Source organism: Schistocerca cancellata, unplaced genomic scaffold (genome assembly GCF_023864275.1).
Source record: "Schistocerca cancellata isolate TAMUIC-IGC-003103 unplaced genomic scaffold, iqSchCanc2.1 HiC_scaffold_1057, whole genome shotgun sequence".
Lineage (NCBI taxonomy): Eukaryota > Metazoa > Arthropoda > Insecta > Orthoptera > Acrididae > Schistocerca > Schistocerca cancellata.
The window spans coordinates 12,873-36,552 of NW_026047057.1; the positions used below are offsets into that span (position 1 = coordinate 12,873).

Genomic DNA, 23,680 nt, shown 5'->3' on the forward strand with positions numbered 1-23,680 from the left:
CCGGGTGACAGGAGGGGATACTAACCACTATACTACCGAGGAAGACGCAGCTACCGTATCGAATGCACGATTATATTCCTCAAATAGCTGATACATCTCAAACGTAGCCTCCTGTTGCTGTCAGAGACTGTGCCACGAAATAAAAATATGCCCCAGGAGAGGCTCGAACTCACAACCCCGGCATTGCGCACGGCTACTGCCTTATAAGTACCGTGCGCTAACCAATTGCGCCACTGGGGCTACAACACAGGGCCCTCAGTCAGTGGTATTCACTTTGCTGGAAACTAGTGGTGGCCACAGAAACATATGTTCGCCACCTGGTGCCATACTGCGACTTTTGCACCTGACTACGAATGGTTCGTGCTATTCTTGCTTCATATGCTACGCTTACATGCACATCAACCGGCTCTCGTCGTCGAGAAAACATGCGAAAAAGCGCGCCTTGCCTTCTGCTACCTGTCGAACAGCGAGAGCAGATGCGTGGCAAGCTCTAAGTTCTGCAGGCGCACTGCGGCCACGCAGCTGGACGAGAGGTACCTTCCTTGGTAGCTTGCTGAGCCGTGGAGAACACATTTCTTAGCGAATTGCACTTGTCTCGTAGACAAAATGCTGCCGGTGGCCCTGTGGCGCAACGGATAACGCGTCTGACTACGGATCAGAAGATTCCAGGTTCGAATCTTGGCAGGGTCGGCATTTTGTTAGTTTCCGACGAGTAGCTGGTCAGTGGATTTCGTATGTCGCCGCATCGTGGAGTGCTTTGTTACTCCTGTGCTTCTCGCAGCTGCATGTCGGGGCGATCGTGGTAAATATCGCTGCCTGCAAGCGTCAGCGTAGCGTCAGTCGAGCAAAGTCGAGACAAGTCAAGCTGAGAGCTGTAGGAGATGTTACGCAATCACATGTAGGCGTGTGAAAGCGACGCAGACAACACTGCCCAGGTGTGAGACGTGATGTGACGAAGAGCCAGTACTCTCCCACACAGCAGAGTGGCGCAGTGGAAGCGTGCTGGGCCCATAACCCAGAGGTCCGTGGATCGAAACCACGCTCTGCTAAAAATATTTCTTTTGCAGACTGTGTCCAGCTCGATTACTACGCCCAGAGCGTCGGCTGGGGTGCTTTGATTCAGCCTCAGTAGCAAACCCTGATGTGTGAAGAATGCAAGAACCACTTCCTAAGATGTAGCATTTTTTTTTAGATTTTGCACCAACTACACTCCTTGATCGCAAACTTTATGCTCTTCCGATCCCCATACGCGCAACTCTCGAACAGGTTTGTGAGATAAAAATCGCATCTCCCCGGCGGGGAATCGAACCCCGGTCTCCCGCGTGACAGGCGGGGATACTAACCACTATACTACCGAGGATGCACTGTAGACAGCTGCCTGTGTGGGAGACACATGTTGCTAGTACCTGCAAACGTCCTACACTAAGTTCGGCGAGTGATAGTGCAGCAATTAAAAATCGGATGTCTCTCCCCGGCGGGGAATCGAACCCCGGTCTCCCGGGTGACAGGCGGGGATACTAACCACTATACTACCGAGGATGCGCTGTAGGCAGCTGCCTGTGTGGGAGACACATGTTGCTAGTACCTGCAAACGTCCTACACTAAGACGGCGAGTGATAGTGCAGCAATTAAAAATCGGATGTCTCTCCCCGGCGGGGAATCGAACCCCGGTCTCCCGGGTGACAGGAGGGGATACTAACCACTATACTACCGAGGAAGACGCAGCTACCGTATCGAATGCACGATTATATTCCTCAAATAGCTGATACATCTCAAACGTAGCCTCCTGTTGCTGTCAGAGACTGTGCCACGAAATAAAAATATGCCCCAGGAGAGGCTCGAACTCACAACCCCGGCATTGCGCACGGCTACTGCCTTATAAGTACCGTGCGCTAACCAATTGCGCCACTGGGGCTACAACACAGGGCCCTCAGTCAGTGGTATTCACTTTGCTGGAAACTAGTGGTGGCCACAGAAACATATGTTCGCCACCTGGTGCCATACTGCGACTTTTGCACCTGACTACGAATGGTTCGTGCTATTCTTGCTTCATATGCTACGCTTACATGCACATCAACCGGCTCTCGTCGTCGAGAAAACATGCGAAAAAGCGCGCCTTGCCTTCTGCTACCTGTCGAACAGCGAGAGCAGATGCGTGGCAAGCTCTAAGTTCTGCAGGCGCACTGCGGCCACGCAGCTGGACGAGAGGTACCTTCCTTGGTAGCTTGCTGAGCCGTGGAGAACACATTTCTTAGCGAATTGCACTTGTCTCGTAGACAAAATGCTGCCGGTGGCCCTGTGGCGCAACGGATAACGCGTCTGACTACGGATCAGAAGATTCCAGGTTCGAATCTTGGCAGGGTCGGCATTTTGTTAGTTTCCGACGAGTAGCTGGTCAGTGGATTTCGTATGTCGCCGCATCGTGGAGTGCTTTGTTACTCCTGTGCTTCTCGCAGCTGCATGTCGGGGCGATCGTGGTAAATATCGCTGCCTGCAAGCGTCAGCGTAGCGTCAGTCGAGCAAAGTCGAGACAAGTCAAGCTGAGAGCTGTAGGAGATGTTACGCAATCACATGTAGGCGTGTGAAAGCGACGCAGACAACACTGCCCAGGTGTGAGACGTGATGTGACGAAGAGCCAGTACTCTCCCACACAGCAGAGTGGCGCAGTGGAAGCGTGCTGGGCCCATAACCCAGAGGTCCGTGGATCGAAACCACGCTCTGCTAAAAATATTTCTTTTGCAGACTGTGTCCAGCTCGATTACTACGCCCAGAGCGTCGGCTGGGGTGCTTTGATTCAGCCTCAGTAGCAAACCCTGATGTGTGAAGAATGCAAGAACCACTTCCTAAGATGTAGCATTTTTTTTTAGATTTTGCACCAACTACACTCCTTGATCGCAAACTTTATGCTCTTCCGATCCCCATACGCGCAACTCTCGAACAGGTTTGTGAGATAAAAATCGCATCTCCCCGGCGGGGAATCGAACCCCGGTCTCCCGCGTGACAGGCGGGGATACTAACCACTATACTACCGAGGATGCACTGTAGACAGCTGCCTGTGTGGGAGACACATGTTGCTAGTACCTGCAAACGTCCTACACTAAGTTCGGCGAGTGATAGTGCAGCAATTAAAAATCGGATGTCTCTCCCCGGCGGGGAATCGAACCCCGGTCTCCCGGGTGACAGGCGGGGATACTAACCACTATACTACCGAGGATGCGCTGTAGGCAGCTGCCTGTGTGGGAGACACATGTTGCTAGTACCTGCAAACGTCCTACACTAAGACGGCGAGTGATAGTGCAGCAATTAAAAATCGGATGTCTCTCCCCGGCGGGGAATCGAACCCCGGTCTCCCGGGTGACAGGAGGGGATACTAACCACTATACTACCGAGGAAGACGCAGCTACCGTATCGAATGCACGATTATATTCCTCAAATAGCTGATACATCTCAAACGTAGCCTCCTGTTGCTGTCAGAGACTGTGCCACGAAATAAAAATATGCCCCAGGAGAGGCTCGAACTCACAACCCCGGCATTGCGCACGGCTACTGCCTTATAAGTACCGTGCGCTAACCAATTGCGCCACTGGGGCTACAACACAGGGCCCTCAGTCAGTGGTATTCACTTTGCTGGAAACTAGTGGTGGCCACAGAAACATATGTTCGCCACCTGGTGCCATACTGCGACTTTTGCACCTGACTACGAATGGTTCGTGCTATTCTTGCTTCATATGCTACGCTTACATGCACATCAACCGGCTCTCGTCGTCGAGAAAACATGCGAAAAAGCGCGCCTTGCCTTCTGCTACCTGTCGAACAGCGAGAGCAGATGCGTGGCAAGCTCTAAGTTCTGCAGGCGCACTGCGGCCACGCAGCTGGACGAGAGGTACCTTCCTTGGTAGCTTGCTGAGCCGTGGAGAACACATTTCTTAGCGAATTGCACTTGTCTCGTAGACAAAATGCTGCCGGTGGCCCTGTGGCGCAACGGATAACGCGTCTGACTACGGATCAGAAGATTCCAGGTTCGAATCTTGGCAGGGTCGGCATTTTGTTAGTTTCCGACGAGTAGCTGGTCAGTGGATTTCGTATGTCGCCGCATCGTGGAGTGCTTTGTTACTCCTGTGCTTCTCGCAGCTGCATGTCGGGGCGATCGTGGTAAATATCGCTGCCTGCAAGCGTCAGCGTAGCGTCAGTCGAGCAAAGTCGAGACAAGTCAAGCTGAGAGCTGTAGGAGATGTTACGCAATCACATGTAGGCGTGTGAAAGCGACGCAGACAACACTGCCCAGGTGTGAGACGTGATGTGACGAAGAGCCAGTACTCTCCCACACAGCAGAGTGGCGCAGTGGAAGCGTGCTGGGCCCATAACCCAGAGGTCCGTGGATCGAAACCACGCTCTGCTAAAAATATTTCTTTTGCAGACTGTGTCCAGCTCGATTACTACGCCCAGAGCGTCGGCTGGGGTGCTTTGATTCAGCCTCAGTAGCAAACCCTGATGTGTGAAGAATGCAAGAACCACTTCCTAAGATGTAGCATTTTTTTTTAGATTTTGCACCAACTACACTCCTTGATCGCAAACTTTATGCTCTTCCGATCCCCATACGCGCAACTCTCGAACAGGTTTGTGAGATAAAAATCGCATCTCCCCGGCGGGGAATCGAACCCCGGTCTCCCGCGTGACAGGCGGGGATACTAACCACTATACTACCGAGGATGCACTGTAGACAGCTGCCTGTGTGGGAGACACATGTTGCTAGTACCTGCAAACGTCCTACACTAAGTTCGGCGAGTGATAGTGCAGCAATTAAAAATCGGATGTCTCTCCCCGGCGGGGAATCGAACCCCGGTCTCCCGGGTGACAGGCGGGGATACTAACCACTATACTACCGAGGATGCGCTGTAGGCAGCTGCCTGTGTGGGAGACACATGTTGCTAGTACCTGCAAACGTCCTACACTAAGACGGCGAGTGATAGTGCAGCAATTAAAAATCGGATGTCTCTCCCCGGCGGGGAATCGAACCCCGGTCTCCCGGGTGACAGGAGGGGATACTAACCACTATACTACCGAGGAAGACGCAGCTACCGTATCGAATGCACGATTATATTCCTCAAATAGCTGATACATCTCAAACGTAGCCTCCTGTTGCTGTCAGAGACTGTGCCACGAAATAAAAATATGCCCCAGGAGAGGCTCGAACTCACAACCCCGGCATTGCGCACGGCTACTGCCTTATAAGTACCGTGCGCTAACCAATTGCGCCACTGGGGCTACAACACAGGGCCCTCAGTCAGTGGTATTCACTTTGCTGGAAACTAGTGGTGGCCACAGAAACATATGTTCGCCACCTGGTGCCATACTGCGACTTTTGCACCTGACTACGAATGGTTCGTGCTATTCTTGCTTCATATGCTACGCTTACATGCACATCAACCGGCTCTCGTCGTCGAGAAAACATGCGAAAAAGCGCGCCTTGCCTTCTGCTACCTGTCGAACAGCGAGAGCAGATGCGTGGCAAGCTCTAAGTTCTGCAGGCGCACTGCGGCCACGCAGCTGGACGAGAGGTACCTTCCTTGGTAGCTTGCTGAGCCGTGGAGAACACATTTCTTAGCGAATTGCACTTGTCTCGTAGACAAAATGCTGCCGGTGGCCCTGTGGCGCAACGGATAACGCGTCTGACTACGGATCAGAAGATTCCAGGTTCGAATCTTGGCAGGGTCGGCATTTTGTTAGTTTCCGACGAGTAGCTGGTCAGTGGATTTCGTATGTCGCCGCATCGTGGAGTGCTTTGTTACTCCTGTGCTTCTCGCAGCTGCATGTCGGGGCGATCGTGGTAAATATCGCTGCCTGCAAGCGTCAGCGTAGCGTCAGTCGAGCAAAGTCGAGACAAGTCAAGCTGAGAGCTGTAGGAGATGTTACGCAATCACATGTAGGCGTGTGAAAGCGACGCAGACAACACTGCCCAGGTGTGAGACGTGATGTGACGAAGAGCCAGTACTCTCCCACACAGCAGAGTGGCGCAGTGGAAGCGTGCTGGGCCCATAACCCAGAGGTCCGTGGATCGAAACCACGCTCTGCTAAAAATATTTCTTTTGCAGACTGTGTCCAGCTCGATTACTACGCCCAGAGCGTCGGCTGGGGTGCTTTGATTCAGCCTCAGTAGCAAACCCTGATGTGTGAAGAATGCAAGAACCACTTCCTAAGATGTAGCATTTTTTTTTAGATTTTGCACCAACTACACTCCTTGATCGCAAACTTTATGCTCTTCCGATCCCCATACGCGCAACTCTCGAACAGGTTTGTGAGATAAAAATCGCATCTCCCCGGCGGGGAATCGAACCCCGGTCTCCCGCGTGACAGGCGGGGATACTAACCACTATACTACCGAGGATGCACTGTAGACAGCTGCCTGTGTGGGAGACACATGTTGCTAGTACCTGCAAACGTCCTACACTAAGTTCGGCGAGTGATAGTGCAGCAATTAAAAATCGGATGTCTCTCCCCGGCGGGGAATCGAACCCCGGTCTCCCGGGTGACAGGCGGGGATACTAACCACTATACTACCGAGGATGCGCTGTAGGCAGCTGCCTGTGTGGGAGACACATGTTGCTAGTACCTGCAAACGTCCTACACTAAGACGGCGAGTGATAGTGCAGCAATTAAAAATCGGATGTCTCTCCCCGGCGGGGAATCGAACCCCGGTCTCCCGGGTGACAGGAGGGGATACTAACCACTATACTACCGAGGAAGACGCAGCTACCGTATCGAATGCACGATTATATTCCTCAAATAGCTGATACATCTCAAACGTAGCCTCCTGTTGCTGTCAGAGACTGTGCCACGAAATAAAAATATGCCCCAGGAGAGGCTCGAACTCACAACCCCGGCATTGCGCACGGCTACTGCCTTATAAGTACCGTGCGCTAACCAATTGCGCCACTGGGGCTACAACACAGGGCCCTCAGTCAGTGGTATTCACTTTGCTGGAAACTAGTGGTGGCCACAGAAACATATGTTCGCCACCTGGTGCCATACTGCGACTTTTGCACCTGACTACGAATGGTTCGTGCTATTCTTGCTTCATATGCTACGCTTACATGCACATCAACCGGCTCTCGTCGTCGAGAAAACATGCGAAAAAGCGCGCCTTGCCTTCTGCTACCTGTCGAACAGCGAGAGCAGATGCGTGGCAAGCTCTAAGTTCTGCAGGCGCACTGCGGCCACGCAGCTGGACGAGAGGTACCTTCCTTGGTAGCTTGCTGAGCCGTGGAGAACACATTTCTTAGCGAATTGCACTTGTCTCGTAGACAAAATGCTGCCGGTGGCCCTGTGGCGCAACGGATAACGCGTCTGACTACGGATCAGAAGATTCCAGGTTCGAATCTTGGCAGGGTCGGCATTTTGTTAGTTTCCGACGAGTAGCTGGTCAGTGGATTTCGTATGTCGCCGCATCGTGGAGTGCTTTGTTACTCCTGTGCTTCTCGCAGCTGCATGTCGGGGCGATCGTGGTAAATATCGCTGCCTGCAAGCGTCAGCGTAGCGTCAGTCGAGCAAAGTCGAGACAAGTCAAGCTGAGAGCTGTAGGAGATGTTACGCAATCACATGTAGGCGTGTGAAAGCGACGCAGACAACACTGCCCAGGTGTGAGACGTGATGTGACGAAGAGCCAGTACTCTCCCACACAGCAGAGTGGCGCAGTGGAAGCGTGCTGGGCCCATAACCCAGAGGTCCGTGGATCGAAACCACGCTCTGCTAAAAATATTTCTTTTGCAGACTGTGTCCAGCTCGATTACTACGCCCAGAGCGTCGGCTGGGGTGCTTTGATTCAGCCTCAGTAGCAAACCCTGATGTGTGAAGAATGCAAGAACCACTTCCTAAGATGTAGCATTTTTTTTTAGATTTTGCACCAACTACACTCCTTGATCGCAAACTTTATGCTCTTCCGATCCCCATACGCGCAACTCTCGAACAGGTTTGTGAGATAAAAATCGCATCTCCCCGGCGGGGAATCGAACCCCGGTCTCCCGCGTGACAGGCGGGGATACTAACCACTATACTACCGAGGATGCACTGTAGACAGCTGCCTGTGTGGGAGACACATGTTGCTAGTACCTGCAAACGTCCTACACTAAGTTCGGCGAGTGATAGTGCAGCAATTAAAAATCGGATGTCTCTCCCCGGCGGGGAATCGAACCCCGGTCTCCCGGGTGACAGGCGGGGATACTAACCACTATACTACCGAGGATGCGCTGTAGGCAGCTGCCTGTGTGGGAGACACATGTTGCTAGTACCTGCAAACGTCCTACACTAAGACGGCGAGTGATAGTGCAGCAATTAAAAATCGGATGTCTCTCCCCGGCGGGGAATCGAACCCCGGTCTCCCGGGTGACAGGAGGGGATACTAACCACTATACTACCGAGGAAGACGCAGCTACCGTATCGAATGCACGATTATATTCCTCAAATAGCTGATACATCTCAAACGTAGCCTCCTGTTGCTGTCAGAGACTGTGCCACGAAATAAAAATATGCCCCAGGAGAGGCTCGAACTCACAACCCCGGCATTGCGCACGGCTACTGCCTTATAAGTACCGTGCGCTAACCAATTGCGCCACTGGGGCTACAACACAGGGCCCTCAGTCAGTGGTATTCACTTTGCTGGAAACTAGTGGTGGCCACAGAAACATATGTTCGCCACCTGGTGCCATACTGCGACTTTTGCACCTGACTACGAATGGTTCGTGCTATTCTTGCTTCATATGCTACGCTTACATGCACATCAACCGGCTCTCGTCGTCGAGAAAACATGCGAAAAAGCGCGCCTTGCCTTCTGCTACCTGTCGAACAGCGAGAGCAGATGCGTGGCAAGCTCTAAGTTCTGCAGGCGCACTGCGGCCACGCAGCTGGACGAGAGGTACCTTCCTTGGTAGCTTGCTGAGCCGTGGAGAACACATTTCTTAGCGAATTGCACTTGTCTCGTAGACAAAATGCTGCCGGTGGCCCTGTGGCGCAACGGATAACGCGTCTGACTACGGATCAGAAGATTCCAGGTTCGAATCTTGGCAGGGTCGGCATTTTGTTAGTTTCCGACGAGTAGCTGGGCAGTGGATTTCGTATGTCGCCGCATCGTGGAGTGCTTTGTTACTCCTGTGCTTCTCGCAGCTGCATGTCGGGGCGATCGTGGTAAATATCGCTGCCTGCAAGCGTCAGCGTAGCGTCAGTCGAGCAAAGTCGAGACAAGTCAAGCTGAGAGCTGTAGGAGATGTTACGCAATCACATGTAGGCGTGTGAAAGCGACGCAGACAACACTGCCCAGGTGTGAGACGTGATGTGACGAAGAGCCAGTACTCTCCCACACAGCAGAGTGGCGCAGTGGAAGCGTGCTGGGCCCATAACCCAGAGGTCCGTGGATCGAAACCACGCTCTGCTAAAAATATTTCTTTTGCAGACTGTGTCCAGCTCGATTACTACGCCCAGAGCGTCGGCTGGGGTGCTTTGATTCAGCCTCAGTAGCAAACCCTGATGTGTGAAGAATGCAAGAACCACTTCCTAAGATGTAGCATTTTTTTTTAGATTTTGCACCAACTACACTCCTTGATCGCAAACTTTATGCTCTTCCGATCCCCATACGCGCAACTCTCGAACAGGTTTGTGAGATAAAAATCGCATCTCCCCGGCGGGGAATCGAACCCCGGTCTCCCGCGTGACAGGCGGGGATACTAACCACTATACTACCGAGGATGCACTGTAGACAGCTGCCTGTGTGGGAGACACATGTTCCTAGTACCTGCAAACGTCCTACACTAAGTTCGGCGAGTGATAGTGCAGCAATTAAAAATCGGATGTCTCTCCCCGGCGGGGAATCGAACCCCGGTCTCCCGGGTGACAGGCGGGGATACTAACCACTATACTACCGAGGATGCGCTGTAGGCAGCTGCCTGTGTGGGAGACACATGTTGCTAGTACCTGCAAACGTCCTACACTAAGACGGCGAGTGATAGTGCAGCAATTAAAAATCGGATGTCTCTCCCCGGCGGGGAATCGAACCCCGGTCTCCCGGGTGACAGGAGGGGATACTAACCACTATACTACCGAGGAAGACGCAGCTACCGTATCGAATGCACGATTATATTCCTCAAATAGCTGATACATCTCAAACGTAGCCTCCTGTTGCTGTCAGAGACTGTGCCACGAAATAAAAATATGCCCCAGGAGAGGCTCGAACTCACAACCCCGGCATTGCGCACGGCTACTGCCTTATAAGTACCGTGCGCTAACCAATTGCGCCACTGGGGCTACAACACAGGGCCCTCAGTCAGTGGTATTCACTTTGCTGGAAACTAGTGGTGGCCACAGAAACATATGTTCGCCACCTGGTGCCATACTGCGACTTTTGCACCTGACTACGAATGGTTCGTGCTATTCTTGCTTCATATGCTACGCTTACATGCACATCAACCGGCTCTCGTCGTCGAGAAAACATGCGAAAAAGCGCGCCTTGCCTTCTGCTACCTGTCGAACAGCGAGAGCAGATGCGTGGCAAGCTCTAAGTTCTGCAGGCGCACTGCGGCCACGCAGCTGGACGAGAGGTACCTTCCTTGGTAGCTTGCTGAGCCGTGGAGAACACATTTCTTAGCGAATTGCACTTGTCTCGTAGACAAAATGCTGCCGGTGGCCCTGTGGCGCAACGGATAACGCGTCTGACTACGGATCAGAAGATTCCAGGTTCGAATCTTGGCAGGGTCGGCATTTTGTTAGTTTCCGACGAGTAGCTGGGCAGTGGATTTCGTATGTCGCCGCATCGTGGAGTGCTTTGTTACTCCTGTGCTTCTCGCAGCTGCATGTCGGGGCGATCGTGGTAAATATCGCTGCCTGCAAGCGTCAGCGTAGCGTCAGTCGAGCAAAGTCGAGACAAGTCAAGCTGAGAGCTGTAGGAGATGTTACGCAATCACATGTAGGCGTGTGAAAGCGACGCAGACAACACTGCCCAGGTGTGAGACGTGATGTGACGAAGAGCCAGTACTCTCCCACACAGCAGAGTGGCGCAGTGGAAGCGTGCTGGGCCCATAACCCAGAGGTCCGTGGATCGAAACCACGCTCTGCTAAAAATATTTCTTTTGCAGACTGTGTCCAGCTCGATTACTACGCCCAGAGCGTCGGCTGGGGTGCTTTGATTCAGCCTCAGTAGCAAACCCTGATGTGTGAAGAATGCAAGAACCACTTCCTAAGATGTAGCATTTTTTTTTAGATTTTGCACCAACTACACTCCTTGATCGCAAACTTTATGCTCTTCCGATCCCCATACGCGCAACTCTCGAACAGGTTTGTGAGATAAAAATCGCATCTCCCCGGCGGGGAATCGAACCCCGGTCTCCCGCGTGACAGGCGGGGATACTAACCACTATACTACCGAGGATGCACTGTAGACAGCTGCCTGTGTGGGAGACACATGTTGCTAGTACCTGCAAACGTCCTACACTAAGTTCGGCGAGTGATAGTGCAGCAATTAAAAATCGGATGTCTCTCCCCGGCGGGGAATCGAACCCCGGTCTCCCGGGTGACAGGCGGGGATACTAACCACTATACTACCGAGGATGCGCTGTAGGCAGCTGCCTGTGTGGGAGACACATGTTGCTAGTACCTGCAAACGTCCTACACTAAGACGGCGAGTGATAGTGCAGCAATTAAAAATCGGATGTCTCTCCCCGGCGGGGAATCGAACCCCGGTCTCCCGGGTGACAGGCGGGGATACTAACCACTATACTACCGAGGATGCGCTGTAGGCAGCTGCCTGTGTGGGAGACACATGTTGCTAGTACCTGCAAACGTCCTACACTAAGACGGCGAGTGATAGTGCAGCAATTAAAAATCGGATGTCTCTCCCCGGCGGGGAATCGAACCCCGGTCTCCCGGGTGACAGGAGGGGATACTAACCACTATACTACCGAGGAAGACGCAGCTACCGTATCGAATGCACGATTATATTCCTCAAATAGCTGATACATCTCAAACGTAGCCTCCTGTTGCTGTCAGAGACTGTGCCACGAAATAAAAATATGCCCCAGGAGAGGCTCGAACTCACAACCCCGGCATTGCGCACGGCTACTGCCTTATAAGTACCGTGCGCTAACCAATTGCGCCACTGGGGCTACAACACAGGGCCCTCAGTCAGTGGTATTCACTTTGCTGGAAACTAGTGGTGGCCACAGAAACATATGTTCGCCACCTGGTGCCATACTGCGACTTTTGCACCTGACTACGAATGGTTCGTGCTATTCTTGCTTCATATGCTACGCTTACATGCACATCAACCGGCTCTCGTCGTCGAGAAAACATGCGAAAAAGCGCGCCTTGCCTTCTGCTACCTGTCGAACAGCGAGAGCAGATGCGTGGCAAGCTCTAAGTTCTGCAGGCGCACTGCGGCCACGCAGCTGGACGAGAGGTACCTTCCTTGGGAGCTTGCTGAGCCGTGGAGAACACATTTCTTAGCGAATTGCACTTGTCTCGTAGACAAAATGCTGCCGGTGGCCCTGTGGCGCAACGGATAACGCGTCTGACTACGGATCAGAAGATTCCAGGTTCGAATCTTGGCAGGGTCGGCATTTTGTTAGTTTCCGACGAGTAGCTGGGCAGTGGATTTCGTATGTCGCCGCATCGTGGAGTGCTTTGTTACTCCTGTGCTTCTCGCAGCTGCATGTCGGGGCGATCGTGGTAAATATCGCTGCCTGCAAGCGTCAGCGTAGCGTCAGTCGAGCAAAGTCGAGACAAGTCAAGCTGAGAGCTGTAGGAGATGTTACGCAATCACATGTAGGCGTGTGAAAGCGACGCAGACAACACTGCCCAGGTGTGAGACGTGATGTGACGAAGAGCCAGTACTCTCCCACACAGCAGAGTGGCGCAGTGGAAGCGTGCTGGGCCCATAACCCAGAGGTCCGTGGATTGAAACCACGCTCTGCTAAAAATATTACTTTTGCAGACTGTGTCCAGCTCGATTACTACGCCCAGAGCGTCGGCTGGGGTGCTTTGATTCAGCCTCAGTAGCAAACCCTGATGTGTGAAGAATGCAAGAACCACTTCCTAAGATGTAGCATTTTTTTTTAGATTTTGCACCAACTACACTCCTTGATCGCAAACTTTATGCTCTTCCGATCCCCATACGCGCAACTCTCGAACAGGTTTGTGAGATAAAAATCGCATCTCCCCGGCGGGGAATCGAACCCCGGTCTCCCGCGTGACAGGCGGGGATACTAACCACTATACTACCGAGGATGCACTGTAGACAGCTGCCTGTGTGGGAGACACATGTTGCTAGTACCTGCAAACGTCCTACACTAAGTTCGGCGAGTGATAGTGCAGCAATTAAAAATCGGATGTCTCTCCCCGGCGGGGAATCGAACCCCGGTCTCCCGGGTGACAGGCGGGGATACTAACCACTATACTACCGAGGATGCGCTGTAGGCAGCTGCCTGTGTGGGAGACACATGTTGCTAGTACCTGCAAACGTCCTACACTAAGACGGCGAGTGATAGTGCAGCAATTAAAAATCGGATGTCTCTCCCCGGCGGGGAATCGAACCCCGGTCTCCCGGGTGACAGGAGGGGATACTAACCACTATACTACCGAGGAAGACGCAGCTACCGTATCGAATGCACGATTATATTCCTCAAATAGCTGATACATCTCAAACGTAGCCTCCTGTTGCTGTCAGAGACTGTGCCACGAAATAAAAATATGCCCCAGGAGAGGCTCGAACTCACAACCCCGGCATTGCGCACGGCTACTGCCTTATAAGTACCGTGCGCTAACCAATTGCGCCACTGGGGCTACAACACAGGGCCCTCAGTCAGTGGTATTCACTTTGCTGGAAACTAGTGGTGGCCACAGAAACATATGTTCGCCACCTGGTGCCATACTGCGACTTTTGCACCTGACTACGAATGGTTCGTGCTATTCTTGCTTCATATGCTACGCTTACATGCACATCAACCGGCTCTCGTCGTCGAGAAAACATGCGAAAAAGCGCGCCTTGCCTTCTGCTACCTGTCGAACAGCGAGAGCAGATGCGTGGCAAGCTCTAAGTTCTGCAGGCGCACTGCGGCCACGCAGCTGGACGAGAGGTACCTTCCTTGGGAGCTTGCTGAGCCGTGGAGAACACATTTCTTAGCGAATTGTACTTGTCTCGTAGACAAAATGCTGCCGGTGGCCCTGTGGCGCAACGGATAACGCGTCTGACTACGGATCAGAAGATTCCAGGTTCGAATCTTGGCAGGGTCGGCATTTTCTTAGTTTCCGACGAGTAGCTGGGCAGTGGATTTCGTATGTCGCCGCATCGTGGAGTGCTTTGTTACTCCTGTGCTTCTCGCAGCTGCATGTCGGGGCGATCGTGGTAAATATCGCTGCCTGCAAGCGTCAGCGTAGCGTCAGTCGAGCAAAGTCGAGACAAGTCAAGCTGAGAGCTGTAGGAGATGTTACGCAATCACATGTAGGCGTGTGAAAGCGACGCAGACAACACTGCCCAGGTGTGAGACGTGATGTGACGAAGAGCCAGTACTCTCCCACACAGCAGAGTGGCGCAGTGGAAGCGTGCTGGGCCCATAACCCAGAGGTCCGTGGATTGAAACCACGCTCTGCTAAAAATATTACTTTTGCAGACTGTGTCCAGCTCGATTACTACGCCCAGAGCGTCGGCTGGGGTGCTTTGATTCAGCCTCAGTAGCAAACCCTGATGTGTGAAGAATGCAAGAACCACTTCCTAAGATGTAGCATTTTTTTTTAGATTTTGCACCAACTACACTCCTTGATCGCAAACTTTATGCTCTTCCGATCCCCATACGCGCAACTCTCGAACAGGTTTGTGAGATAAAAATCGCATCTCCCCGGCGGGGAATCGAACCCCGGTCTCCCGCGTGACAGGCGGGGATACTAACCACTATACTACCGAGGATGCACTGTAGACAGCTGCCTGTGTGGGAGACACATGTTGCTAGTACCTGCAAACGTCCTACACTAAGTTCGGCGAGTGATAGTGCAGCAATTAAAAATCGGATGTCTCTCCCCGGCGGGGAATCGAACCCCGGTCTCCCGGGTGACAGGCGGGGATACTAACCACTATACTACCGAGGATGCGCTGTAGGCAGCTGCCTGTGTGGGAGACACATGTTGCTAGTACCTGCAAACGTCCTACACTAAGACGGCGAGTGATAGTGCAGCAATTAAAAATCGGATGTCTCTCCCCGGCGGGGAATCGAACCCCGGTCTCCCGGGTGACAGGAGGGGATACTAACCACTATACTACCGAGGAAGACGCAGCTACCGTATCGAATGCACGATTATATTCCTCAAATAGCTGATACATCTCAAACGTAGCCTCCTGTTGCTGTCAGAGACTGTGCCACGAAATAAAAATATGCCCCAGGAGAGGCTCGAACTCACAACCCCGGCATTGCGCACGGCTACTGCCTTATAAGTACCGTGCGCTAACCAATTGCGCCACTGGGGCTACAACACAGGGCCCTCAGTCAGTGGTATTCACTTTGCTGGAAACTAGTGGTGGCCACAGAAACATATGTTCGCCACCTGGTGCCATACTGCGACTTTTGCACCTGACTACGAATGGTTCGTGCTATTCTTGCTTCATATGCTACGCTTACATGCACATCAACCGGCTCTCGTCGTCGAGAAAACATGCGAAAAAGCGCGCCTTGCCTTCTGCTACCTGTCGAACAGCGAGAGCAGATGCGTGGCAAGCTCTAAGTTCTGCAGGCGCACTGCGGCCACGCAGCTGGACGAGAGGTACCTTCCTTGGGAGCTTGCTGAGCCGTGGAGAACACATTTCTTAGCGAATTGTACTTGTCTCGTAGACAAAATGCTGCCGGTGGCCCTGTGGCGCAACGGATAACGCGTCTGACTACGGATCAGAAGATTCCAGGTTCGAATCTTGGCAGGGTCGGCATTTTGTTAGTTTCCGACGAGTAGCTGGGCAGTGGATTTCGTATGTCGCCGCATCGTGGAGTGCTTTGTTACTCCTGTGCTTCTCGCAGCTGCATGTCGGGGCGATCGTGGTAAATATCGCTGCCTGCAAGCGTCAGCGTAGCGTCAGTCGAGCAAAGTCGAGACAAGTCAAGCTGAGAGCTGTAGGAGATGTTACGCAATCACATGTAGGCGTGTGAAAGCGACGCAGACAACACTGCCCAGGTGTGAGACGTGATGTGACGAAGAGCCAGTACTCTCCCACACAGCAGAGTGGCGCAGTGGAAGCGTGCTGGGCCCATAACCCAGAGGTCCGTGGATTGAAACCACGCTCTGCTAAAAATATTACTTTTGCAGACTGTGTCCAGCTCGATTACTACGCCCAGAGCGTCGGCTGGGGTGCTTTGATTCAGCCTCAGTAGCAAACCCTGATGTGTGAAGAATGCAAGAACCACTTCCTAAGATGTAGCATTTTTTTTTAGATTTTGCACCAACTACACTCCTTGATCGCAAACTTTATGCTCTTCCGATCCCCATACGCGCAACTCTCGAACAGGTTTGTGAGATAAAAATCGCATCTCCCCGGCGGGGAATCGAACCCCGGTCTCCCGCGTGACAGGCGGGGATACTAACCACTATACTACCGAGGATGCACTGTAGACAGCTGCCTGTGTGGGAGACACATGTTGCTAGTACCTGCAAACGTCCTACACTAAGTTCGGCGAGTGATAGTGCAGCAATTAAAAATCGGATGTCTCTCCCCGGCGGGGAATCGAACCCCGGTCTCCCGGGTGACAGGCGGGGATACTAACCACTATACTACCGAGGATGCGCTGTAGGCAGCTGCCTGTGTGGGAGACACATGTTGCTAGTACCTGCAAACGTCCTACACTAAGACGGCGAGTGATAGTGCAGCAATTAAAAATCGGATGTCTCTCCCCGGCGGGGAATCGAACCCCGGTCTCCCGGGTGACAGGAGGGGATACTAACCACTATACTACCGAGGAAGACGCAGCTACCGTATCGAATGCACGATTATATTCCTCAAATAGCTGATACATCTCAAACGTAGCCTCCTGTTGCTGTCAGAGACTGTGCCACGAAATAAAAATATGCCCCAGGAGAGGCTCGAACTCACAACCCCGGCATTGCGCACGGCTACTGCCTTATAAGTACCGTGCGCTAACCAATTGCGCCACTGGGGCTACAACACAGGGCCCTCAGTCAGTGGTATTCACTTTGCTGGAAACTAGTGGTGGCCACAGAAACATATGTTCGCCACCTGGTGCCATACTGCGACTTTTGCACCTGACTACGAATGGTTCGTGCTATTCTTGCTTCATATGCTACGCTTACATGCACATCAACCGGCTCTCGTCGTCGAGAAAACATGCGAAAAAGCGCGCCTTGCCTTCTGCTACCTGTCGAACAGCGAGAGCAGATGCGTGGCAAGCTCTAAGTTCTGCAGGCGCACTGCGGCCACGCAGCTGGACGAGAGGTACCTTCCTTGGGAGCTTGCTGAGCCGTGGAGAACACATTTCTTAGCGAATTGTACTTGTCTCGTAGACAAAATGCTGCCGGTGGCCCTGTGGCGCAACGGATAACGCGTCTGACTACGGATCAGAAGATTCCAGGTTCGAATCTTGGCAGGGTCGGCATTTTGTTAGTTTCCGACGAGTAGCTGGGCAGTGGATTTCGTATGTCGCCGCATCGTGGAGTGCTTTGTTACTCCTGTGCTTCTCGCAGCTGCATGTCGGGGCGATCGTGGTAAATATCGCTGCCTGCAAGCGTCAGCGTAGCGTCAGTCGAGCAAAGTCGAGACAAGTCAAGCTGAGAGCTGTAGGAGATGTTACGCAATCACATGTAGGCGTGTGAAAGCGACGCAGACAACACTGCCCAGGTGTGAGACGTGATGTGACGAAGAGCCAGTACTCTCCCACACAGCAGAGTGGCGCAGTGGAAGCGTGCTGGGCCCATAACCCAGAGGTCCGTGGATTGAAACCACGCTCTGCTAAAAATATTACTTTTGCAGACTGTGTCCAGCTCGATTACTACGCCCAGAGCGTCGGCTGGGGTGCTTTGATTCAGCCTCAGTAGCAAACCCTGATGTGTGAAGAATGCAAGAACCACTTCCTAAGATGTAGCATTTTTTTTTAGATTTTGCACCAACTACACTCCTTGATCGCAAACTTTATGCTCTTCCGATCCCCATACGCGCAACTCTCGAACAGGTTTGTGAGATAAAAATCGCATCTCCCCGGCGGGGAATCGAACCCCGGTCTCCCGCGTGACAGGCGGGGATACTAACCACTATACTACCGAGGATGCACTGTAGACAGCTGCCTGTGTGGGAGACACATGTTGCTAGTACCTGCAAACGTCCTACACTAAGTTCGGCGAGTGATAGTGCAGCAATTAAAAATCGGATGTCTCTCCCCGGCGGGGAATCGAACCCCGGTCTCCCGGGTGACAGGCGGGGATACTAACCACTATACTACCGAGGATGCGCTGTAGGCAGCTGCCTGTGTGGGAGACACATGTTGCTAGTACCTGCAAACGTCCTACACTAAGACGGCGAGTGATAGTGCAGCAATTAAAAATCGGATGTCTCTCCCCGGCGGGGAATCGAACCCCGGTCTCCCGGGTGACAGGAGGGGATACTAACCACTATACTACCGAGGAAGACGCAGCTACCGTATCGAATGCACGATTATATTCCTCAAATAGCTGATACATCTCAAACGTAGCCTCCTGTTGCTGTCAGAGACTGTGCCACGAAATAAAAATATGCCCCAGGAGAGGCTCGAACTCACAACCCCGGCATTGCGCACGGCTACTGCCTTATAAGTACCGTGCGCTAACCAATTGCGCCACTGGGGCTACAACACAGGGCCCTCAGTCAGTGGTATTCACTTTGCTGGAAACTAGTGGTGGCCACAGAAACATATGTTCGCCACCTGGTGCCATACTGCGACTTTTGCACCTGACTACGAATGGTTCGTGCTATTCTTGCTTCATATGCTACGCTTACATGCACATCAACCGGCTCTCGTCGTCGAGAAAACATGCGAAAAAGCGCGCCTTGCCTTCTGCTACCTGTCGAACAGCGAGAGCAGATGCGTGGCAAGCTCTAAGTTCTGCAGGCGCACTGCGGCCACGCAGCTGGACGAGAGGTACCTTCCTTGGTAGCTTGCTGAGCCGTGGAGAACACATTTCTTAGCGAATTGCACTTGTCTCGTAGACAAAATGCTGCCGGTGGCCCTGTGGCGCAACGGATAACGCGTCTGACTACGGATCAGAAGATTCCAGGTTCGAATCTTGGCAGGGTCGGCATTTTGTTAGTTTCCGACGAGTAGCTGGGCAGTGGATTTCGTATGTCGCCGCATCGTGGAGTGCTTTGTTACTCCTGTGCTTCTCGCAGCTGCATGTCGGGGCGATCGTGGTAAATATCGCTGCCTGCAAGCGTCAGCGTAGCGTCAGTCGAGCAAAGTCGAGACAAGTCAAGCTGAGAGCTGTAGGAGATGTTACGCAATCACATGTAGGCGTGTGAAAGCGACGCAGACAACACTGCCCAGGTGTGAGACGTGATGTGACGAAGAGCCAGTACTCTCCCACACAGCAGAGTGGCGCAGTGGAAGCGTGCTGGGCCCATAACCCAGAGGTCCGTGGATCGAAACCACGCTCTGCTAAAAATATTTCTTTTGCAGACTGTGTCCAGCTCGATTACTACGCCCAGAGCGTCGGCTGGGGTGCTTTGATTCAGCCTCAGTAGCAAACCCTGATGTGTGAAGAATGCAAGAACCACTTCCTAAGATGTAGCATTTTTTTTTAGATTTTGCACCAACTACACTCCTTGATCGCAAACTTTATGCTCTTCCGATCCCCATACGCGCAACTCTCGAACAGGTTTGTGAGATAAAAATCGCATCTCCCCGGCGGGGAATCGAACCCCGGTCTCCCGCGTGACAGGCGGGGATACTAACCACTATACTACCGAGGATGCACTGTAGACAGCTGCCTGTGTGGGAGACACATGTTGCTAGTACCTGCAAACGTCCTACACTAAGTTCGGCGAGTGATAGTGCAGCAATTAAAAATCGGATGTCTCTCCCCGGCGGGGAATCGAACCCCGGTCTCCCGGGTGACAGGCGGGGATACTAACCACTATACTACCGAGGATGCGCTGTAGGCAGCTGCCTGTGTGGGAGACACATGTTGCTAGTACCTGCAAACGTCCTACACTAAGACGGCGAGTGATAGTGCAGCAATTAAAAATCGGATGTCTCTCCCCGGCGGGGAATCGAACCCCGGTCTCCCGGGTGACAGGAGGGGATACTAACCACTATACTACCGAGGAAGACGCAGCTACCGTATCGAATGCACGATTATATTCCTCAAATAGCTGATACATCTCAAACGTAGCCTCCTGTTGCTGTCAGAGACTGTGCCACGAAATAAAAATATGCCCCAGGAGAGGCTCGAACTCACAACCCCGGCATTGCGCACGGCTACTGCCTTATAAGTACCGTGCGCTAACCAATTGCGCCACTGGGGCTACAACACAGGGCCCTCAGTCAGTGGTATTCACTTTGCTGGAAACTAGTGGTGGCCACAGAAACATATGTTCGCCACCTGGTGCCATACTGCGACTTTTGCACCTGACTACGAATGGTTCGTGCTATTCTTGCTTCATATGCTACGCTTACATGCACATCAACCGGCTCTCGTCGTCGAGAAAACATGCGAAAAAGCGCGCCTTGCCTTCTGCTACCTGTCGAACAGCGAGAGCAGATGCGTGGCAAGCTCTAAGTTCTGCAGGCGCACTGCGGCCACGCAGCTGGACGAGAGGTACCTTCCTTGGGAGCTTGCTGAGCCGTGGAGAACACATTTCTTAGCGAATTGTACTTGTCTCGTAGACAAAATGCTGCCGGTGGCCCTGTGGCGCAACGGATAACGCGTCTGACTACGGATCAGAAGATTCCAGGTTCGAATCTTGGCAGGGTCGGCATTTTGTTAGTTTCCGACGAGTAGCTGGGCAGTGGATTTCGTATGTCGCCGCATCGTGGAGTGCTTTGTTACTCCTGTGCTTCTCGCAGCTGCATGTCGGGGCGATCGTGGTAAATATCGCTGCCTGCAAGCGTCAGCGTAGCGTCAGTCGAGCAAAGTCGAGACAAGTCAAGCTGAGAGCTGTAGGAGATGTTACGCAATCACATGTAGGCGTGTGAAAGCGACGCAGACAACACTGCCCAGGTGTGAGACGTGATGTGACGAAGAGCCAGTACTCTCCCACACAGCAGAGTGGCGCAGTGGAAGCGTGCTGGGCCCATAACCCAGAGGTCCGTGGATTGAAACCACGCTCTGCTAAAAATATTACTTTTGCAGACTGTGTCCAGCTCGATTACTACGCCCAGAGCGTCGGCTGGGGTGCTTTGATTCAGCCTCAGTAGCAAACCCTGATGTGTGAAGAATGCAAGAACCACTTCCTAAGATGTAGCATTTTTTTTTAGATTTTGCACCAACTACACTCCTTGATCGCAAACTTTATGCTCTTCCGATCCCCATACGCGCAACTCTCGAACAGGTTTGTGAGATAAAAATCGCATCTCCCCGGCGGGGAATCGAACCCCGGTCTCCCGCGTGACAGGCGGGGATACTAACCACTATACTACCGAGGATGCACTGTAGACAGCTGCCTGTGTGGGAGACACATGTTGCTAGTACCTGCAAACGTCCTACACTAAGTTCGGCGAGTGATAGTGCAGCAATTAAAAATCGGATGTCTCTCCCCGGCGGGGAATCGAACCCCGGTCTCCCGGGTGACAGGCGGGGATACTAACCACTATACTACCGAGGATGCGCTGTAGGCAGCTGCCTGTGTGGGAGACACATGTTGCTAGTACCTGCAAACGTCCTACACTAAGACGGCGAGTGATAGTGCAGCAATTAAAAATCGGATGTCTCTCCCCGGCGGGGAATCGAACCCCGGTCTCCCGGGTGACAGGAGGGGATACTAACCACTATACTACCGAGGAAGACGCAGCTACCGTATCGAATGCACGATTATATTCCTCAAATAGCTGATACATCTCAAACGTAGCCTCCTGTTGCTGTCAGAGACTGTGCCACGAAATAAAAATATGCCCCAGGAGAGGCTCGAACTCACAACCCCGGCATTGCGCACGGCTACTGCCTTATAAGTACCGTGCGCTAACCAATTGCGCCACTGGGGCTACAACACAGGGCCCTCAGTCAGTGGTATTCACTTTGCTGGAAACTAGTGGTGGCCACAGAAACATATGTTCGCCACCTGGTGCCATACTGCGACTTTTGCACCTGACTACGAATGGTTCGTGCTATTCTTGCTTCATATGCTACGCTTACATGCACATCAACCGGCTCTCGTCGTCGAGAAAACATGCGAAAAAGCGCGCCTTGCCTTCTGCTACCTGTCGAACAGCGAGAGCAGATGCGTGGCAAGCTCTAAGTTCTGCAGGCGCACTGCGGCCACGCAGCTGGACGAGAGGTACCTTCCTTGGGAGCTTGCTGAGCCGTGGAGAACACATTTCTTAGCGAATTGTACTTGTCTCGTAGACAAAATGCTGCCGGTGGCCCTGTGGCGCAACGGATAACGCGTCTGACTACGGATCAGAAGATTCCAGGTTCGAATCTTGGCAGGGTCGGCATTTTGTTAGTTTCCGACGAGTAGCTGGGCAGTGGATTTCGTATGTCGCCGCATCGTGGAGTGCTTTGTTACTCCTGTGCTTCTCGCAGCTGCATGTCGGGGCGATCGTGGTAAATATCGCTGCCTGCAAGCGTCAGCGTAGCGTCAGTCGAGCAAAGTCGAGACAAGTCAAGCTGAGAGCTGTAGGAGATGTTACGCAATCACATGTAGGCGTGTGAAAGCGACGCAGACAACACTGCCCAGGTGTGAGACGTGATGTGACGAAGAGCCAGTACTCTCCCACACAGCAGAGTGGCGCAGTGGAAGCGTGCTGGGCCCATAACCCAGAGGTCCGTGGATTGAAACCACGCTCTGCTAAAAATATTACTTTTGCAGACTGTGTCCAGCTCGATTACTACGCCCAGAGCGTCGGCTGGGGTGCTTTGATTCAGCCTCAGTAGCAAACCCTGATGTGTGAAGAATGCAAGAACCACTTCCTAAGATGTAGCATTTTTTTTTAGATTTTGCACCAACTACACTCCTTGATCGCAAACTTTATGCTCTTCCGATCCCCATACGCGCAACTCTCGAACAGGTTTGTGAGATAAAAATCGCATCTCCCCGGCGGGGAATCGAACCCCGGTCTCCCGCGTGACAGGCGGGGATACTAACCACTATACTACCGAGGATGCACTGTAGACAGCTGCCTGTGTGGGAGACACATGTTGCTAGTACCTGCAAACGTCCTACACTAAGTTCGGCGAGTGATAGTGCAGCAATTAAAAATCGGATGTCTCTCCCCGGCGGGGAATCGAACCCCGGTCTCCCGGGTGACAGGCGGGGATACTAACCACTATACTACCGAGGATGCGCTGTAGGCAGCTGCCTGTGTGGGAGACACATGTTGCTAGTACCTGCAAACGTCCTACACTAAGACGGCGAGTGATAGTGCAGCAATTAAAAATCGGATGTCTCTCCCCGGCGGGGAATCGAACCCCGGTCTCCCGGGTGACAGGAGGGGATACTAACCACTATACTACCGAGGAAGACGCAGCT

At 52.8% G+C, this 23,680-nt stretch overlaps 65 non-coding genes across 65 annotated transcripts; 22 read left to right on the top strand and 43 right to left on the bottom strand.

Annotated features, from left to right (window-relative positions):
• Nucleotides 1-148: 148 nt before the first annotated feature.
• Trnai-uau (transfer RNA isoleucine (anticodon UAU)) lies at nt 149-240 on the bottom strand. Its single transcript is given in 2 exon segments — nt 149-184; nt 203-240. It is a non-coding gene; the product is annotated as a tRNA-Ile (tRNA).
• Nucleotides 241-617: 377 nt separating this feature from the next.
• Trnar-acg (transfer RNA arginine (anticodon ACG)) lies at nt 618-690 on the top strand. The gene has a single exon. It is a non-coding gene; the product is annotated as a tRNA-Arg (tRNA).
• A 287-nt stretch (nt 691-977) lies between these two features.
• Trnam-cau (transfer RNA methionine (anticodon CAU)) lies at nt 978-1,049 on the top strand. Its single transcript has one exon. It is a non-coding gene; the product is annotated as a tRNA-Met (tRNA).
• A 239-nt stretch (nt 1,050-1,288) lies between these two features.
• Trnad-guc (transfer RNA aspartic acid (anticodon GUC)) lies at nt 1,289-1,360 on the bottom strand. The gene has a single exon. It is a non-coding gene; the product is annotated as a tRNA-Asp (tRNA).
• A 107-nt stretch (nt 1,361-1,467) lies between these two features.
• On the bottom strand, nt 1,468-1,539 carry Trnad-guc (transfer RNA aspartic acid (anticodon GUC)). The gene has a single exon. It is a non-coding gene; the product is annotated as a tRNA-Asp (tRNA).
• A 284-nt stretch (nt 1,540-1,823) lies between these two features.
• Trnai-uau (transfer RNA isoleucine (anticodon UAU)) lies at nt 1,824-1,915 on the bottom strand. Its single transcript is given in 2 exon segments — nt 1,824-1,859; nt 1,878-1,915. It is a non-coding gene; the product is annotated as a tRNA-Ile (tRNA).
• Nucleotides 1,916-2,292: 377 nt separating this feature from the next.
• Nucleotides 2,293-2,365, top strand: Trnar-acg (transfer RNA arginine (anticodon ACG)). Its single transcript has one exon. It is a non-coding gene; the product is annotated as a tRNA-Arg (tRNA).
• Nucleotides 2,366-2,652: 287 nt separating this feature from the next.
• Nucleotides 2,653-2,724, top strand: Trnam-cau (transfer RNA methionine (anticodon CAU)). The gene has a single exon. It is a non-coding gene; the product is annotated as a tRNA-Met (tRNA).
• A 239-nt stretch (nt 2,725-2,963) lies between these two features.
• Nucleotides 2,964-3,035, bottom strand: Trnad-guc (transfer RNA aspartic acid (anticodon GUC)). Its single transcript has one exon. It is a non-coding gene; the product is annotated as a tRNA-Asp (tRNA).
• Nucleotides 3,036-3,142: 107 nt separating this feature from the next.
• Nucleotides 3,143-3,214, bottom strand: Trnad-guc (transfer RNA aspartic acid (anticodon GUC)). Its single transcript has one exon. It is a non-coding gene; the product is annotated as a tRNA-Asp (tRNA).
• Nucleotides 3,215-3,498: 284 nt separating this feature from the next.
• Nucleotides 3,499-3,590, bottom strand: Trnai-uau (transfer RNA isoleucine (anticodon UAU)). The gene is given in 2 exon segments: nt 3,499-3,534; nt 3,553-3,590. It is a non-coding gene; the product is annotated as a tRNA-Ile (tRNA).
• Nucleotides 3,591-3,967: 377 nt separating this feature from the next.
• On the top strand, nt 3,968-4,040 carry Trnar-acg (transfer RNA arginine (anticodon ACG)). The gene has a single exon. It is a non-coding gene; the product is annotated as a tRNA-Arg (tRNA).
• Nucleotides 4,041-4,327: 287 nt separating this feature from the next.
• On the top strand, nt 4,328-4,399 carry Trnam-cau (transfer RNA methionine (anticodon CAU)). The gene has a single exon. It is a non-coding gene; the product is annotated as a tRNA-Met (tRNA).
• A 239-nt stretch (nt 4,400-4,638) lies between these two features.
• On the bottom strand, nt 4,639-4,710 carry Trnad-guc (transfer RNA aspartic acid (anticodon GUC)). The gene has a single exon. It is a non-coding gene; the product is annotated as a tRNA-Asp (tRNA).
• A 107-nt stretch (nt 4,711-4,817) lies between these two features.
• Trnad-guc (transfer RNA aspartic acid (anticodon GUC)) lies at nt 4,818-4,889 on the bottom strand. Its single transcript has one exon. It is a non-coding gene; the product is annotated as a tRNA-Asp (tRNA).
• A 284-nt stretch (nt 4,890-5,173) lies between these two features.
• Nucleotides 5,174-5,265, bottom strand: Trnai-uau (transfer RNA isoleucine (anticodon UAU)). Its single transcript is given in 2 exon segments — nt 5,174-5,209; nt 5,228-5,265. It is a non-coding gene; the product is annotated as a tRNA-Ile (tRNA).
• Nucleotides 5,266-5,642: 377 nt separating this feature from the next.
• Trnar-acg (transfer RNA arginine (anticodon ACG)) lies at nt 5,643-5,715 on the top strand. The gene has a single exon. It is a non-coding gene; the product is annotated as a tRNA-Arg (tRNA).
• Nucleotides 5,716-6,002: 287 nt separating this feature from the next.
• On the top strand, nt 6,003-6,074 carry Trnam-cau (transfer RNA methionine (anticodon CAU)). The gene has a single exon. It is a non-coding gene; the product is annotated as a tRNA-Met (tRNA).
• A 239-nt stretch (nt 6,075-6,313) lies between these two features.
• Trnad-guc (transfer RNA aspartic acid (anticodon GUC)) lies at nt 6,314-6,385 on the bottom strand. The gene has a single exon. It is a non-coding gene; the product is annotated as a tRNA-Asp (tRNA).
• A 107-nt stretch (nt 6,386-6,492) lies between these two features.
• Nucleotides 6,493-6,564, bottom strand: Trnad-guc (transfer RNA aspartic acid (anticodon GUC)). The gene has a single exon. It is a non-coding gene; the product is annotated as a tRNA-Asp (tRNA).
• A 284-nt stretch (nt 6,565-6,848) lies between these two features.
• On the bottom strand, nt 6,849-6,940 carry Trnai-uau (transfer RNA isoleucine (anticodon UAU)). Its single transcript is given in 2 exon segments — nt 6,849-6,884; nt 6,903-6,940. It is a non-coding gene; the product is annotated as a tRNA-Ile (tRNA).
• Nucleotides 6,941-7,317: 377 nt separating this feature from the next.
• Nucleotides 7,318-7,390, top strand: Trnar-acg (transfer RNA arginine (anticodon ACG)). The gene has a single exon. It is a non-coding gene; the product is annotated as a tRNA-Arg (tRNA).
• Nucleotides 7,391-7,677: 287 nt separating this feature from the next.
• On the top strand, nt 7,678-7,749 carry Trnam-cau (transfer RNA methionine (anticodon CAU)). The gene has a single exon. It is a non-coding gene; the product is annotated as a tRNA-Met (tRNA).
• A 239-nt stretch (nt 7,750-7,988) lies between these two features.
• Nucleotides 7,989-8,060, bottom strand: Trnad-guc (transfer RNA aspartic acid (anticodon GUC)). Its single transcript has one exon. It is a non-coding gene; the product is annotated as a tRNA-Asp (tRNA).
• A 107-nt stretch (nt 8,061-8,167) lies between these two features.
• Trnad-guc (transfer RNA aspartic acid (anticodon GUC)) lies at nt 8,168-8,239 on the bottom strand. Its single transcript has one exon. It is a non-coding gene; the product is annotated as a tRNA-Asp (tRNA).
• A 284-nt stretch (nt 8,240-8,523) lies between these two features.
• Nucleotides 8,524-8,615, bottom strand: Trnai-uau (transfer RNA isoleucine (anticodon UAU)). The gene is given in 2 exon segments: nt 8,524-8,559; nt 8,578-8,615. It is a non-coding gene; the product is annotated as a tRNA-Ile (tRNA).
• Nucleotides 8,616-8,992: 377 nt separating this feature from the next.
• Nucleotides 8,993-9,065, top strand: Trnar-acg (transfer RNA arginine (anticodon ACG)). Its single transcript has one exon. It is a non-coding gene; the product is annotated as a tRNA-Arg (tRNA).
• Nucleotides 9,066-9,352: 287 nt separating this feature from the next.
• On the top strand, nt 9,353-9,424 carry Trnam-cau (transfer RNA methionine (anticodon CAU)). The gene has a single exon. It is a non-coding gene; the product is annotated as a tRNA-Met (tRNA).
• A 239-nt stretch (nt 9,425-9,663) lies between these two features.
• Trnad-guc (transfer RNA aspartic acid (anticodon GUC)) lies at nt 9,664-9,735 on the bottom strand. The gene has a single exon. It is a non-coding gene; the product is annotated as a tRNA-Asp (tRNA).
• Nucleotides 9,736-9,842: 107 nt separating this feature from the next.
• Trnad-guc (transfer RNA aspartic acid (anticodon GUC)) lies at nt 9,843-9,914 on the bottom strand. The gene has a single exon. It is a non-coding gene; the product is annotated as a tRNA-Asp (tRNA).
• Nucleotides 9,915-10,198: 284 nt separating this feature from the next.
• Nucleotides 10,199-10,290, bottom strand: Trnai-uau (transfer RNA isoleucine (anticodon UAU)). The gene is given in 2 exon segments: nt 10,199-10,234; nt 10,253-10,290. It is a non-coding gene; the product is annotated as a tRNA-Ile (tRNA).
• A 377-nt stretch (nt 10,291-10,667) lies between these two features.
• Trnar-acg (transfer RNA arginine (anticodon ACG)) lies at nt 10,668-10,740 on the top strand. The gene has a single exon. It is a non-coding gene; the product is annotated as a tRNA-Arg (tRNA).
• A 287-nt stretch (nt 10,741-11,027) lies between these two features.
• Nucleotides 11,028-11,099, top strand: Trnam-cau (transfer RNA methionine (anticodon CAU)). Its single transcript has one exon. It is a non-coding gene; the product is annotated as a tRNA-Met (tRNA).
• Nucleotides 11,100-11,338: 239 nt separating this feature from the next.
• Trnad-guc (transfer RNA aspartic acid (anticodon GUC)) lies at nt 11,339-11,410 on the bottom strand. The gene has a single exon. It is a non-coding gene; the product is annotated as a tRNA-Asp (tRNA).
• Nucleotides 11,411-11,517: 107 nt separating this feature from the next.
• Nucleotides 11,518-11,589, bottom strand: Trnad-guc (transfer RNA aspartic acid (anticodon GUC)). Its single transcript has one exon. It is a non-coding gene; the product is annotated as a tRNA-Asp (tRNA).
• Nucleotides 11,590-11,695: 106 nt separating this feature from the next.
• On the bottom strand, nt 11,696-11,767 carry Trnad-guc (transfer RNA aspartic acid (anticodon GUC)). Its single transcript has one exon. It is a non-coding gene; the product is annotated as a tRNA-Asp (tRNA).
• A 284-nt stretch (nt 11,768-12,051) lies between these two features.
• On the bottom strand, nt 12,052-12,143 carry Trnai-uau (transfer RNA isoleucine (anticodon UAU)). Its single transcript is given in 2 exon segments — nt 12,052-12,087; nt 12,106-12,143. It is a non-coding gene; the product is annotated as a tRNA-Ile (tRNA).
• A 377-nt stretch (nt 12,144-12,520) lies between these two features.
• On the top strand, nt 12,521-12,593 carry Trnar-acg (transfer RNA arginine (anticodon ACG)). Its single transcript has one exon. It is a non-coding gene; the product is annotated as a tRNA-Arg (tRNA).
• Nucleotides 12,594-13,191: 598 nt separating this feature from the next.
• On the bottom strand, nt 13,192-13,263 carry Trnad-guc (transfer RNA aspartic acid (anticodon GUC)). The gene has a single exon. It is a non-coding gene; the product is annotated as a tRNA-Asp (tRNA).
• A 107-nt stretch (nt 13,264-13,370) lies between these two features.
• Nucleotides 13,371-13,442, bottom strand: Trnad-guc (transfer RNA aspartic acid (anticodon GUC)). The gene has a single exon. It is a non-coding gene; the product is annotated as a tRNA-Asp (tRNA).
• A 284-nt stretch (nt 13,443-13,726) lies between these two features.
• Nucleotides 13,727-13,818, bottom strand: Trnai-uau (transfer RNA isoleucine (anticodon UAU)). The gene is given in 2 exon segments: nt 13,727-13,762; nt 13,781-13,818. It is a non-coding gene; the product is annotated as a tRNA-Ile (tRNA).
• A 377-nt stretch (nt 13,819-14,195) lies between these two features.
• Nucleotides 14,196-14,268, top strand: Trnar-acg (transfer RNA arginine (anticodon ACG)). The gene has a single exon. It is a non-coding gene; the product is annotated as a tRNA-Arg (tRNA).
• Nucleotides 14,269-14,866: 598 nt separating this feature from the next.
• On the bottom strand, nt 14,867-14,938 carry Trnad-guc (transfer RNA aspartic acid (anticodon GUC)). The gene has a single exon. It is a non-coding gene; the product is annotated as a tRNA-Asp (tRNA).
• Nucleotides 14,939-15,045: 107 nt separating this feature from the next.
• Nucleotides 15,046-15,117, bottom strand: Trnad-guc (transfer RNA aspartic acid (anticodon GUC)). Its single transcript has one exon. It is a non-coding gene; the product is annotated as a tRNA-Asp (tRNA).
• A 284-nt stretch (nt 15,118-15,401) lies between these two features.
• Trnai-uau (transfer RNA isoleucine (anticodon UAU)) lies at nt 15,402-15,493 on the bottom strand. Its single transcript is given in 2 exon segments — nt 15,402-15,437; nt 15,456-15,493. It is a non-coding gene; the product is annotated as a tRNA-Ile (tRNA).
• A 377-nt stretch (nt 15,494-15,870) lies between these two features.
• Trnar-acg (transfer RNA arginine (anticodon ACG)) lies at nt 15,871-15,943 on the top strand. The gene has a single exon. It is a non-coding gene; the product is annotated as a tRNA-Arg (tRNA).
• A 598-nt stretch (nt 15,944-16,541) lies between these two features.
• Nucleotides 16,542-16,613, bottom strand: Trnad-guc (transfer RNA aspartic acid (anticodon GUC)). Its single transcript has one exon. It is a non-coding gene; the product is annotated as a tRNA-Asp (tRNA).
• Nucleotides 16,614-16,720: 107 nt separating this feature from the next.
• On the bottom strand, nt 16,721-16,792 carry Trnad-guc (transfer RNA aspartic acid (anticodon GUC)). Its single transcript has one exon. It is a non-coding gene; the product is annotated as a tRNA-Asp (tRNA).
• Nucleotides 16,793-17,076: 284 nt separating this feature from the next.
• On the bottom strand, nt 17,077-17,168 carry Trnai-uau (transfer RNA isoleucine (anticodon UAU)). The gene is given in 2 exon segments: nt 17,077-17,112; nt 17,131-17,168. It is a non-coding gene; the product is annotated as a tRNA-Ile (tRNA).
• Nucleotides 17,169-17,545: 377 nt separating this feature from the next.
• Trnar-acg (transfer RNA arginine (anticodon ACG)) lies at nt 17,546-17,618 on the top strand. The gene has a single exon. It is a non-coding gene; the product is annotated as a tRNA-Arg (tRNA).
• Nucleotides 17,619-18,216: 598 nt separating this feature from the next.
• Nucleotides 18,217-18,288, bottom strand: Trnad-guc (transfer RNA aspartic acid (anticodon GUC)). The gene has a single exon. It is a non-coding gene; the product is annotated as a tRNA-Asp (tRNA).
• Nucleotides 18,289-18,395: 107 nt separating this feature from the next.
• On the bottom strand, nt 18,396-18,467 carry Trnad-guc (transfer RNA aspartic acid (anticodon GUC)). Its single transcript has one exon. It is a non-coding gene; the product is annotated as a tRNA-Asp (tRNA).
• A 284-nt stretch (nt 18,468-18,751) lies between these two features.
• Nucleotides 18,752-18,843, bottom strand: Trnai-uau (transfer RNA isoleucine (anticodon UAU)). The gene is given in 2 exon segments: nt 18,752-18,787; nt 18,806-18,843. It is a non-coding gene; the product is annotated as a tRNA-Ile (tRNA).
• Nucleotides 18,844-19,220: 377 nt separating this feature from the next.
• Trnar-acg (transfer RNA arginine (anticodon ACG)) lies at nt 19,221-19,293 on the top strand. Its single transcript has one exon. It is a non-coding gene; the product is annotated as a tRNA-Arg (tRNA).
• A 287-nt stretch (nt 19,294-19,580) lies between these two features.
• Trnam-cau (transfer RNA methionine (anticodon CAU)) lies at nt 19,581-19,652 on the top strand. The gene has a single exon. It is a non-coding gene; the product is annotated as a tRNA-Met (tRNA).
• A 239-nt stretch (nt 19,653-19,891) lies between these two features.
• Nucleotides 19,892-19,963, bottom strand: Trnad-guc (transfer RNA aspartic acid (anticodon GUC)). The gene has a single exon. It is a non-coding gene; the product is annotated as a tRNA-Asp (tRNA).
• A 107-nt stretch (nt 19,964-20,070) lies between these two features.
• On the bottom strand, nt 20,071-20,142 carry Trnad-guc (transfer RNA aspartic acid (anticodon GUC)). Its single transcript has one exon. It is a non-coding gene; the product is annotated as a tRNA-Asp (tRNA).
• Nucleotides 20,143-20,426: 284 nt separating this feature from the next.
• Nucleotides 20,427-20,518, bottom strand: Trnai-uau (transfer RNA isoleucine (anticodon UAU)). The gene is given in 2 exon segments: nt 20,427-20,462; nt 20,481-20,518. It is a non-coding gene; the product is annotated as a tRNA-Ile (tRNA).
• Nucleotides 20,519-20,895: 377 nt separating this feature from the next.
• Nucleotides 20,896-20,968, top strand: Trnar-acg (transfer RNA arginine (anticodon ACG)). The gene has a single exon. It is a non-coding gene; the product is annotated as a tRNA-Arg (tRNA).
• Nucleotides 20,969-21,566: 598 nt separating this feature from the next.
• On the bottom strand, nt 21,567-21,638 carry Trnad-guc (transfer RNA aspartic acid (anticodon GUC)). Its single transcript has one exon. It is a non-coding gene; the product is annotated as a tRNA-Asp (tRNA).
• A 107-nt stretch (nt 21,639-21,745) lies between these two features.
• On the bottom strand, nt 21,746-21,817 carry Trnad-guc (transfer RNA aspartic acid (anticodon GUC)). Its single transcript has one exon. It is a non-coding gene; the product is annotated as a tRNA-Asp (tRNA).
• A 284-nt stretch (nt 21,818-22,101) lies between these two features.
• Nucleotides 22,102-22,193, bottom strand: Trnai-uau (transfer RNA isoleucine (anticodon UAU)). The gene is given in 2 exon segments: nt 22,102-22,137; nt 22,156-22,193. It is a non-coding gene; the product is annotated as a tRNA-Ile (tRNA).
• Nucleotides 22,194-22,570: 377 nt separating this feature from the next.
• On the top strand, nt 22,571-22,643 carry Trnar-acg (transfer RNA arginine (anticodon ACG)). The gene has a single exon. It is a non-coding gene; the product is annotated as a tRNA-Arg (tRNA).
• Nucleotides 22,644-23,241: 598 nt separating this feature from the next.
• On the bottom strand, nt 23,242-23,313 carry Trnad-guc (transfer RNA aspartic acid (anticodon GUC)). The gene has a single exon. It is a non-coding gene; the product is annotated as a tRNA-Asp (tRNA).
• Nucleotides 23,314-23,420: 107 nt separating this feature from the next.
• On the bottom strand, nt 23,421-23,492 carry Trnad-guc (transfer RNA aspartic acid (anticodon GUC)). Its single transcript has one exon. It is a non-coding gene; the product is annotated as a tRNA-Asp (tRNA).
• Nucleotides 23,493-23,680: the final 188 nt, after the last annotated feature.